Genomic DNA, 13176 nt, shown 5'->3' with positions numbered 1-13176 from the left:
GGTCATATGGTTCAGCTCTGTTTCTGGGCTCAGGATGGATGACCCTGTGGCTCCCACCAGGCTCCCTCCTTTGCTGGTGCCTTGGGCAGTATGCTGCTGCTGCTGCTGCTAAGTCGCTTCAGTCTATGCAACCCCATAGATGGCAGCCCACCAGGCTCCTCCATCCCTGGGATTCTCCAGGCAAGAATACTGGAGTGGGTTGTCATTTCCTTCTCCAATGCATGCAGGCATGCTAAATCTCTTCAGTGGTGTCTGACTCTGTGTGACCCCATGGACAGCAGCCCACCAGGTTCTTCTGTCCACGGGATTCTCTAGGCAAGAATACTGGAGTGGGTTGCCATATGAGCAGTCACCAAATCAGCAAACACAGAAGAGGAGCCTTCCAGGACTCTGCCCTTTTGGGTTGAGGACAGAATCGGAGAGGGTGAGAAGAGGCTGTGGGGCCATGGCTGGCTTCGTGGGGACTTCATGAGGAGGACAGGGGCAGGGGGTGTGGATCTTGTCAAGCTCACAGGGAAAGACCTTCTGTCAGCAGTAGGTTGCAGGCAAGGCTTTTTCTGAGGAGTCTTTTTAAAATCAAAAGCATTGATGAGAACTTGCTTCCAGTGTAGGTTATGACAATTCCTAACTCATACTATGAATGGGGGTTGAATGTGGCACCTCTGTTCTTGAGAGGGGCAGGCTGCTGCTCTTGTTCAGTTGCTCAATCACGTCCGACTCTTTGTGACCCCCGTCTTCCCTGTCCTTCACTATCTCCCAGAGTTTGTTCAAACTCATGTCCATTGAGTTGGTGATGCTATCCAACCATCTTTTCCTCCTACCCTCAATCTTTCCCAGCACCAGGGTCTTTTCCAATGAGTCTGTTCTTCACATCATTTGGCCAAAGTATTGGAGCTTCAGCTTCAGCATCAGTCCTTCTAGTGAATATTCCTGGTTGATTTCCTTTAGGATTGACTGGTATTTGATCTCCTTGCTGTCCAAGGGACTCTCAAGAGTCTTCTCCAGCACCACAGTTTGAAAGGATCAGTTCTTCAGTGCTCAGCCTTCTTTATGGTCCAAATCTCATATCTGTACAGGTTGGTTCCCCTCATTACACAATGGACCTTGCAGTTTACATAACCTTTCACTCCACTCTGTGTGGGAGTTGCTGTGTTTGAAAGGAGAATGGTCCCACTGTGGTTGAGGTGAGAATCTCAGGGCTGCTACTGCATCAATTGGTCCACCCACACCTGCCAGTCTCCTGACCTCCCTGAGTTCTCCACCTGCGTTGTCTGCATCTTCTCCATGTAGGTGCCAACTCTTCAGAGGACTTGCTGTGGGAAACAGCAGATTCCTTCAGTGACTCTTCATTTTCCCCCGGCTGGGGCAGAGGAGTTGGGCTCAGTCTGTATACTCTTTAGTAGATTCCCGGTAATCTCAAATGTCTTAATTCTCTGGATTCATTTTTTTTTTTTTTACGTCTACAGTAAACTTAGTGAAATGAAAGTCTACAAGCCTTTAGTGAATTGAAACTCTTTTATGCTAATAATTGTGAAAGTAGGTCAGTTTTATAAAAGAAAATATGTAAACCAAACAATTAGAAAAGTATTTGAGAAATTTAACATACATGTGTGTATTCTGTTGCTAAAAACATTTTTCCTTCTTTGCCAAATGAAATGGAATTTTCAGAGAAATAAAACATATTTTTTGAAATTAAAAAATAATTCTTGTATATGTTTTGATGACAAGACTGTCCACTGCTTTTTGACTATTTTTTAAAGGAAATCTTGGGAGCAATAGAGCATTAAATGTTACAGAAGATCTGGAAAACATTCAGCTGACGTGCGTTTGCTGAATTGTCCCCAGGGAAGATTTTTGTGGGAAAGCACTGGCTATAAATTGAGGATGCAGTTAGTTTTTGTGGAAAAACTTAGCCTTCATTTTTGCATTGGAAATGAGTCCTTGGCACTCCCCTGTAGCTTCTAAGTGAAATGTGTGGGGTGTGATGCTCACTTTCACATGTCAAAGTTCTCCAGGGAAGGGTTGAATCATGAAAGGCAGAACTGGGATTGACATGGCTTGTTTGCGGGGAATGAAAGTGGCCTGAGATCTAAGTGAGATCTAAGTGAGGTGGCTCTGGCCATGTGCTTAGGGTCCCCCTCTTCCTTTGGATGGTGCTCGCTTGTGCACTGGAGGAAAACATCTCCAATTTCTTACTGTGCTCCGGACCAAATGAATGGGATCCTCATTCCCCAAGACAGTAACGAACAGGCCAGGGCTCCATGTCTGGGATAAAGTCCAGGCTATCATCCTGATGGCAGAAAGGTCTCCTTTCTTAATCTGTATCCTTAGAGGGATTCTGGACCAAGGCTTCTAAACTATAGCTTGAGAGACACGAATGGGTGTGACTAGAGTTTATATTTTTGCTTTTTCACATGTGAAGAGCAGAGTAGAGTAAGTCTGCTATGTGAGACCTCTGTACCTCAGTGGGGCTCTTCTCTCCACGTGCATGGGGCTGTCAAGTCGGTTGCACCTCTCTCCAGGGTCAGAGAGAAGTCTGAAAGCCACTATTCTAGAAAGAAAGCCTCTGAGCATTTTATTGAAGGAGATAAGCTCCTCTTGAGTGAAAATGACAAGAAACCTCCAAAAGTTATAAGGTTCTGGAGTCAGCCAGGATCTGTTCCAAAGATCTGCAATAAGGACTCCAGCTGAATGTTCCTGCAATATCTGTGCTTTTCATCACCCGTGGAAGAGCTTCACCATTTCTCTTAGAGGAGCTGGAACTATACTCTGCGGCGTCACTGAGGAGCACAGTTTCTGTCTTCCCTCCAGGAAGCATTTGTTGAGGACTGGTGAAGGTCACCCAGGGTTGAAGTCATCCAGCCCGCTGGCCTCTGTGAGAGTCTGGTGCACAGTGCCCCCACACAGAGACTGAGATGTAGGCTCAGGAGGAGACAGTTGGAGGAGTAGGTGTCAGCCAGAGGAAAAGACCTGGATATTCCCCCACACTCCCCTCCATGTGTCCATCTTCCTTCCCCACCTCCTTGCAGATCGTTTCTTGCTTGTCTGTTGTTGCTCCATTCCAGGCATCGTGGCAAGACTCCCACACACACATTGATCTACTGAATTTTTACAGCTGTGTGGGGTGCAACAGTCTCACTTCACAAATGTGGACTCAGGTTTAAAGAGGCCAAGTGACAGCCTTATTATCTACAGCTCGCTCATGTTCTTCACCATATTTTGCGACTGGCCCCCATAACCCTGTGTGATTGTGTCATGGGCCCCCATCACCCTGTATGATTGTAAGATGAGCCCCCATCACCCTGTATGATTGCATCATGGGCCTCCATCACCCTGTATGATTGTATCAGGGGCCCCCATCACCATGTATGGTTGTGTGAATGGACCCTATAATTAAATGTGTGTGCCCAGGTTGCATGTCCTAAGCTACTGCTCCAGGCTGTGTACACCAAAGCAGCAAGGCTGGGAAGAAGGAAGTGAGCAGGGCCCAGAGGGTGGCTGGGGGAGATCCTGTGGGTAGGTGGTCCAAGGCAATCTCATCTCCTCCCAACACGAAAGAGTCTGGAAATGAAGCCTGGCCCAGGGCCACGAAGGCAGCAGGCTGTCAAGGGATTTGTATAAATCTAAACTGTGTGATGCCAAGTTTGTTTATTCTCGGCTGAAATGACTTCCTTTTTTCTGAAAAAAAAAAAAAAAAAAAGAGGCCCATGATAGACATAAAACATTTCTTGCAAACAACTCAGTGCTGTGCTCAGGCCCAGTGACTCAATGCCATGTGGATTGTATTTCCTATAAAATGCTCCAGGGGTGAAAAATCAAGGGGAAAAGTGTTGGACAGGAGACTTTTGGAAGTGGATTGTCCCCAGTGTAGACATGTTATTTCCCCACACTCTTTCCTGTGGAGACAGTGGCAGAGCGAGAGGGGGGCAGGGTGGGACAGTGTGAGGCAATGTCTCCCGACTGTGCTCTGGGGACCCTGGGCGTCTGCACAAATGTGAGGGCTTAGCATTGCTTCTTGAAGCATTTCTTTGCTTGTGGGTGTGTCAGCTTTTTCACTCAGGGCAGCTTAAATGGCAGAAATTTACTGTCTCATTTCTGGAGGCTGAAAGTCTGGGTCAAGGTGGCGATGGCTGGTTCCTTCCAGGCTGTGAGGGAGACTGTTCCAGTCTCAGGAGCTTGCTGATCCTTGGTTTGTAGATGCATCATCTTAATCTCTCCCTTCACATGCACATGGCATCTCCTTGTGTCGGGGTTTGTCGCTGGTCCAAATGTTCCCTTTTAGCATAAGGACCCAGTCATGTTGGACTAGGGCCCACCTTAATGACCTCATCTTAATTTGATTAATAGCAAAGACCCTATTTTCAAAGATCAGTTTACAGGTCCTGGGAGTTAGAATTTTAACAGATCATTCTGGGGAAACACAACTCAATATATCACAGAGGTTGTTTGAAGTTTTTCCTCTTAGGACTTTCCTGGTGGTCTAGTGGTTAAGAATTTGCCTTTCAGTGCGGGGGACATGGATTTGATTTCTTGTTTGGGGAACTGAAACCCTACATGATGCAGGGAAACTAAGCCTACTCACCACAACTCTTGAGCCTGCATGCTCTAGAGCCTGTGCACCACTAGAGAGTCCACGCCCTGCAATGAAAGATAGTGAATGCTGCTGTGATGATTCCCTGTGTTGCAACTAAGACCCAACACAGCCAAATAAATAACTAAAGAAACATTAAAAATGTTCCCCTCTCTACTCTGTCCCTTCTCTTTCCTCCACCCACCCTGCTAATAAAAACGTCCTCGCCACATGTATCAGGATACAGGCTAAGTTGCTCTAGCAAAAGGAAGCCCCACTAGACTAGTACAGCTTTCTTGCCCTCTTGTGGCACAGGGCAGAGGCAGTGGCATGGGCCAGCAGGGAAGTTTGCTCTCTGGGGTCACCAGGGATATCAGACTCCTTCCTTTTTCCTAAGGGAAACCTCAACAAGGAGCCTGCCTGTGTCCCCTGGATGGCTTCCTAAAACAGACTGTCGGGTTCCCCTTGAGGTCCACGTTGTGTGCTCATACCCTTCTCCCTTTGCAGACAGGTAGAATTGACTGCGGGCTTCTGTCCTCTAGCTGGCCTGCCATCTTAGGACTGGCAAGCTTGGGAATCTGCCTAGCTCCCTGCCACAAAGCAGAAACCACATTTATGAACCTACACACATACATTTGTATCTATACTATGTTAAAAAATGCTTGCACATAGGCTCAATTAATGCTATTGAATGTCCATGTTATTCTTTTAAGGAAGTGTGCACTTCTCAGAAAGCAACGTCACAGAGCCTTAGACCTTCTCAATCCATCAGAGCCATCTGCATGACCTTACCTGTGACAGAGGTTCTGCGGTGCTCTGTCTCTGGAAGTCCACGCTACAAGGAGGGCAGACAGACTGACCTTTGGGGAACTGTGAGGGCTCCCTGGGTATGCCCCACTTCTCTGCTTCTTGTGACCATGACTCCCCTTCTGTGTGTCCCCAGTATATAGCCATCCATGTTTGCCTGCTGCTTGAGGACCAACCATCCCCTTAGATGTTTGCTTCAACAACCTTTAGGGAACAAAGGGCCTTGCCTCCTGCTGGGGTCTTTTCTGGAGGCCTGGAGTGGGTGGAGACCCTTCAGCAGCCTTTCTCCCTAGCTCAGATAAAGGTTGGTACGTTAGTCTAGCTCCCAGACATCAACTGGCCCTTTTCAGCTTGCTAGTGGTTCAGACAGTAAAGAATGTGCCTGTTGCGCAGGAGCCCTGGGTTCGATTCCTAGATTGGAAAGATCCCCAGATAAGGAAATGGCAACCTGCTCCAGTATTCTTGCCTGGAGATTCCCATGGACAGAGGAGCCTGGTGGGCTATAGTCCATGGGGTTGCAAAGAGTCAGACACGACTGAGCAGCTAACACATACAAATACACACACACACACACACACACACACACACGCTTAATCTGGAAAACAGCCTGAGGCCAAAACTGTGATAGTGCTTTGCTGGGATTGCAAACTGGAAAGCAGGATAAAGGAGGGAAGTGACTGAAGATAGCTGGGATGGAGAGTAAACACTGGGGTACCAGCCGCAACAGCCACAGCTTCATCACCAGCACCACCGCCTGCTCCCTCTTGAGGACCGACAGCAGGGGCTTTCAGAGTGTTCTGTGGTCATTAGGGCAGAGGAAGGAGAGAATTCTCTGCCTCTTGTCTCTCCAAGGTGAACACCTCTCCCACTGCATCCTCCCCACCCCCTCCTCCCCCCATCCCCTCTTTCCCCCACTCCCTGCACCAGTATTGACCTCTACAGTCCTTATGGGGAGTTGGAGCCACAAGTTCAGCCTGGTCAAGGTACCAGTATCAGTGGGTAGATGACCCATTGCTGCCAGTGAACTCATGCATGGGGCCCCCAGATATGCAGTGATGGTGGCAATTTGAGGGACCCGAAGGATACAGGCATGGATTAGAGGTGTCACATTAGTGGGCCTCCTTAGGGAGCTATGAGAGAATCAGAAGTCATTACCCATACCTTTATTCTCAAGTGTGAATATTCATGAGAATCACCTGGGCCCCATTCTGGAAATTCTGGCTAATTAGATCTGTGTTGGCCCTTGATCTTCATTATAAATAAGCCTTCTTAAAACAACATGGAGGTTCCTCAAAGACTTTATGATTCAGCAATTCCACTCATGGGTATATACCCAAAACAAATGACAACAAGATATTGAATAGATATATGCACTCCCGTATTTATTACAGCATTATTCACAATGGCCAAGATGTGGAAACAACCTAAGTGCCCACCAGCAGGTGAGTGGGTAAAGAAGATGTGTTATACACACACAAAGGAACATTATTCAGCCACGAGAAAGAAGGATATCTTTCCATTTGCAGCAACATAGATGGAACTCTAGTATGTTAGGAGAGATACATCAGACAAAGACAATACTGTATGATATCACTTATATGTGGAATCTAACAAAGCCAAACTCATAAAAACAGAGAGTAAAAGGGTGGCTGCCTGGGGACAGGGGTGAGGGTAGCAGGACAGATTCTGTTTAAGGGTTCAGTTCAGTTCATGGCCCCAATGACAAGAAGCTATTTCTATTCTTGTGTGAGTAGAAGAAAGGATTGCCCAGTGAGCAGGGATATCACTCAGTTCAGTTCATTTCAGTTGCTCAGTCATGTCCGACTCTTTGCGACCCCATGAATCGCAGCACTCCAGGCCTCCCTGTCCATCACCAACTCCCGGAGTTCACTCAAACTCATGTCCATCGAGTCAGTGATGCCATCCAGCCATCTCATCCTCTGCCATCCCCTTCTCCTCCTGTTTAAGGGTACAAACTTACAAAGGGGAGTTAATAAGCTCTGGAAAGCTAATGAACATTATAGTGAGTATAGATAATGGTTTTATACTATAATCATCAAACTTGCTAAGAGACTGAAACTCAAAGATTCCAACTACTAAAAAGATAGGATAACTATGTAATGTGGTAGAGATGCTAATTATTGCTACAGCAATCACATTTCAATAAATAAATGCATCAGATTAACATGCTCTGCATCTTAAATTTACACAATGTTATATACTGAGTTTATTTTAGTAATTAAAAAAAAAAAAACCTTCCTAGAGATGCTGATTCCTGAGGGTCACAGATGACAATGGTCCATGGTCTTTCCTCACACCCAATATTTCCCTGTTCCCTTACAAGAAAGAGATCATAATCACCTATTACTGCTTAACTAATTACCCCAAGTGCAGTGGCTTGTAGCACTGACATTTACTACTCTGTGATTTCTGTCGGTCAAGGATCTGGAACAAATGATGGTGGGGCAGATGTAGCTGAGCTTCAGAGGCGCTTAATATGTTGGCAGAACTGTAGTCATTGTAAGGCTTGAAGCAAGGAGAATGTTGGTCCTCACAGGTAGGATTCAATACATTTTGATCTGTCAGTCAGAGGCTTGGTTTCCTGCTACGCAGATTTCTCCAACACAACAGAGCATTTGCTTCATTAAATGGAGCAAACCAAGGGAAGCGAGTTCAAGCAAGATGAAAGTCACAGTTTCTTGTGGCCCAGTTTTGGAAATGGTATCCTGTATTCTGTTCATCAGAAGCAGCTCATCAGGTCCAGTTACCATGCATTGGGAGACGATTCTTCAAGAGTGTGAATACCAGGATATGGTGACCACCAAGAATGATTTCAGAAGCTGCCTATACTGGTCTTCCCGCTGGCCCACAATGATTCAAGTTCCTCCTCCAACGTCCTTGAAAATCTCATCACATAGCTCAAAGTCAAGAATCTCATCATCTGAGTAAGGCTCAGGATGTGTGAGGTTCCTTAGGTGTGGTTGTTTAAGTCTAGCTCCTCTGGATTGGCAGAGCCTCAAACTAAATGGACAAGTCATCTGTCCCGACACACACCACACATATTGGAAGGACAGTCTTGGGCAAAAGATATAGACATTTCTGTTCCAAAAGTGGGGTGGGCACTGGTCTATAGCAATTCTGAAATCCATCTGGGCAAATGTTAGAAGTTCCTTGATTGGGTCTCAAGGCCTGGGGGAAATTCTCTATGCTCTTGGCAGCACTCTCCTGGCTCTTGGTTCTGTCTTTTTAGTCATTCTTATTTTTTCATCAAAGATTAAAGGTGTTTGATTCAAATGTATTCTTTTTAATGGCTGAATAATACTCCATTGTGTATAACCAATACAATATTGTAAAGTTAAAAAATAAAATAAAATTAATTAAAAAAAATAAAAATAAAGCTGTTTGCCTCTGAGCATCTCTCTGCCTGCTTTGTACCAGTATAATTGGGGAAGGGGGACCCCAAAACTTCTTTTTATTGTGTTCTGTCTCTGTCTCTTTCAGTTTAAGCTGAAAGTGTATTTGCTTTTCTCAAACACATTTTGGGTCTTCTGTGAATCTCACTGGGACAATCTCCATTAGACAATTGCCACCACCACAAACCTCTTTGAGATAAGCCCTTCTCTGCCTTGGGCTTCTGCTGAAACAGATGAGGGAGAATTCCTTCAGTTTTGCAGAGGCACTGTTGTTCAGCTGAGAGGAAGTGTCTGGTATACAATTAGTCTCTTGAAAGGGTCCTTTGTGCATCTCAATAGTACCCTGATGCTTTGATCATTTTAAAGTCCTAAAAAGATTGTACAGTCTCACTATTGGCTTTATTTCTGGGTCATTTTTGAAGGTTCCTTAGCTTTTCTTAATTTTAGCATCTTTTACAACTAGAAAAAGCCGAGAATTTTCAAAATCATCAAGTCTTGGTTCCTTTCTGTTTCATAATTTTTCTCCCAATTTATCTCTTTCCTTTCATAAAGCAAGAAGAAACTAGGAAATACATTCAACCTTTTGCTTGGAAATCTCCTGAGCTAGACCACGCAGTTCATTTGGTACAGGTTCCACCTTCTCCGTAACTGGAGGTAAGCTTTCTGTTGCTGGGAAACAGGATCCCCTCTTCCTCAATTTTATCCAGTGTGTTTGCCATAGTGCAGCCCACATATGTGCTAACAGCATTCAAGGCAGTTCAGGCTTTCTTCACCATTCTTCTCAAAATCCATCCAGCTTTCACCCACTGCCCAGTTCTGAACCCACTTCTACATTTTTGGGTGTTTGTTGTAGCAGCACAATACTGGTGCTGAAATCTGTCTTGATTATCTATTGCCATATAACACATTAACCTAACCTTTGTTTCTTAAAACAGAAGCATTTATTACCTCAGTTTCTACTGGTCAGGAATCTAGGCACAGCTTACTTGCAGCCTTGCTTCAAGGTCTCACAGGCAGCAGTGCATGTATTTCTGAGGCTCTGGTCTTCCCAAGGCTTAGTTGGGGAAGGACCTTCCTCCAAGTTCATTCACATCGTTGTTGGCAGGATCTGGTTCTTCACAGGCTGTGGCCTCAGTTCCTTTCCATGTGGGTCCCTCTTTTGTGATAGCTTGTTTCATCAAAGCAGTAAACTGGGAGGGCCAGAGGGCGTGAGAGCAAGGCTGAAGTCAAAAGCCTTGGTAGGTTAAACTTGGAAGTGGTGTCCTGTCATATTTGCCATATTCCATTCATCAGAAGTTGATCACATCAGAAGTAGTAGTGCGCGCACACACACACTCACAAACACAGACAGCAATACACATAACACATATAAACACATATGTGCAAACACATATATACTCACACAACACACACACACATTTAAAAATACACATGCACACACACATACACTTACACACTTAGCTCCCCACACACTTGCATACTCACACACACACACACACATGTGCACGCACCTGTGTGTGCTCAGTCACTTCAGTCATGTCCAGCTCTTTGCAACCCCATGAAGTATAGCCTGCCAGGCTCCTCTGTCCATGGGGTTTCCCAAGCACCACTGCTGGAGGGGGTTGCCATTTCCTCCTCCAGGTCCATGCACCCACACATATTCAAAACACAAGACAGGGGCTTCCCTGATGGTGCAGTGGTTAGGAATCCACCTTGCAATGCAGCAGGTACAGATTCCACCCCTGGTTGGGGAACTAAGATCCCACATGTGGAGCAACTAAGCCTGAGCTGAGAGGACTGAGCCTGTGAGCCATGGCTAGAGAATCTGTGTGTCACAACAAAAGATCCCATGTGCCACAGTTAAGACCCAACATAGCCAAATAAATAAATACATACATGTTAAAACCCCCACAACACATGCTTGCACACACACACATACACACATGTGCGTACATGTAAACACTCACTCAAAACCCCGCCCCCACATGCTTGCACACAATACACAGGCATACCTGCACACAGATGCACACACACACACACACAGGGAGGGGGAAGGAATCCTGGAACATAGAAATCACTGGGAGCCATTTCACAAGCTGCCTAGCACAGGGGTCAGGCGGTGAGGAGGCCCCTCTGCACCCCTTTCCCTGGAGTTTCTGGGGCAGGAAACCTCTTCTCCTTTGGCCCCCGTTTCCTTGGGGAATGGAGCTTTCCCTGGGCCTGCAGTAGCAGCTGGGGGCTTCGGCTCCAAGATGGCACACCCAAGGATAACACTATTGGTCGAGCCAGGCACTTCACCATAGTCATGGCCCGGGAATCCCTCCCATGTCCCTCTGTGTGTCCTGGGCATCCTCACAGCAAGGCAGCTGGTTTCACAGACAAGGGTCTGAGAGTGAGCCAGGAGAGAGCTTTAGAAAGCACACACAGTGATGTCTACTGAACTCTACTGATGGAGGCAGGCCTGGAAGTCTGCCTAGGTCTGGGGGCTGGATGTGGGCTCCCTCTGGATGGGTGGGTTGTGAGACCACAATAAGAAGAGTGTCTGGGATGGGACAGGGTAAAGACCCTCTGTGCAAACTCACTCTTCCCCACTAGTCAATCAGATGGTTTAAACTCATCTGGAAAGGGAGATATGCATTTGTTATTGCTCCTCCCAGAGAGAACACTCACAGGCTGAGGGGTGGGCTGGAGACCTGGATTCACAAGGCCTCAAAGGACAGGAGACTCGGCCCAGGGAAACACTGTGGGGAGTGCTTTTGGGGACATGTGAGATGTTTCACAGAGCCAAGCAGAAAGGACTTGGTCACTCTCTGGCCTGCTCGCTTCATGTCGGTGCAGGTGGCTGACTCCCCTTCAAGACTGGCCTTCAGCCAGTGACTGGGCGGTGGCTGACAAGAGCAGAGGTGCCTTCAGGGGACACTGAGACATGGGGGATGAGTCACTGGGTGGTGCCCCCACCAGACAATCCTGACCTCCCGGGTTCTCCTCGGCACCCAGGGGTGGCAAGGCTGCAACCTCGCCAAAGGTGGGCCCCTGGAGCATGGGGCAGAAATTCCCCATCTGGTGTGTCTGGGACATGGTTCTGAACCATTTCTAGGTGTTTTCCTGAGTCTAGGGCCTTGCTGTAGTTTTGCAGATCCTAGCAGATGGGACAACATGAGTGGTGTGCATCCTCAGTCATGTCTGATTTTGCCACCCCATGGACGGTAGCCCACCAGGCTCCTCTGTCCATGGAATTTTCCAAGCAAAAATACTGGAGTGGGTTGCCATTTCCTATTCCAGGGGATCTTCCCTACCGAGAGACAAAACCTACAACTCTTGCATTTCCTGCATTGGCAGGTGGATTCTTTATCCCTGCAGCACCCGGGAAGCCCCAGACAGGTGGAAAGCCTGCTCTTTCTGGGTGATCTTCAGGAAAGTTGTCCCACTGGCCCATAAGAAGGAAGGATGGGTATTGTGAGACCAGAGTGGGCTGACAGAGCTGGCAGGATCTCAGCTGAAGCGCCCAGACCAGATGCTGCTCCTGTTCTAGATTCCTGGTCTGTAAATTCGGGGCTGTATCTCACTCTCTGGCCCTCCCCCAATTCTCCTGGGCACTGGGGCCATTGTCTGGTGTGCAGATCATTAACAAAACAGGCTAGGTTGCAAAACATTGATTCCTGAGCACTTTCATTAGCTCCATCTGTATTTCCCAACATCTTCCAGCTGGCTCCCTCTCTTCCTCTGCTCTGGCGTCAGGACCCTGTCTCTCCAGCGCACAGCCATCCTCCTGTGACTCTTTTCTGGGATCCCACTTGGCAACAGTTCTCTTGACAGAAACAATAAAAGTCTTTGTCTGCCTTCAGAGAAGTCCAGGAAACTTCTTAACCTGGGTTGAGAGATGATTTTCTAGTTTTATTCTTTCCTCTCATTAGCTTTGTGTACTTAAGAACTCTCTATTTTGCAAAATGATAATATTCTTTAATTAACTCCTTTTTGGAATTGTACGTTTGATAATGGGCTTCCTAGTTGGTGCCAATGGTAAAGAACCTGCCTGCCAGTACAGGAGATGTAAGAGATACAGGTTCAACCCCTGGGTCAAGAAAATCCCCTGGAAGAGGGCATGGCATCCTGTTCCAATATTTTTGCCATGGACAGAGGATCCTGGAGGGCTACAGTCCATGGGATCATAAGCAGACACAACCAAAGTGACTTAACATGCACACACACACGCACGTTTGATAATAGACATCCACTGATGGGAAAGCATTGTGCTAGGAGATTCACCTACACTGACTATATAATCCTCACAGGATTATAAACCAAGGTAAACTAAGACATGGAGAGACTAGACTGCAGTCAGCAAGGAGTAATTCTCCAAAGAGCAGTGGCAAATTCTGGGACACA

Source organism: Bos indicus x Bos taurus, chromosome 8 (assembly GCF_003369695.1).
Source record: "Bos indicus x Bos taurus breed Angus x Brahman F1 hybrid chromosome 8, Bos_hybrid_MaternalHap_v2.0, whole genome shotgun sequence".
NCBI lineage: Eukaryota > Metazoa > Chordata > Mammalia > Artiodactyla > Bovidae > Bos > Bos indicus x Bos taurus.
Note: the sequence above shows the minus strand (reverse complement) of the source record.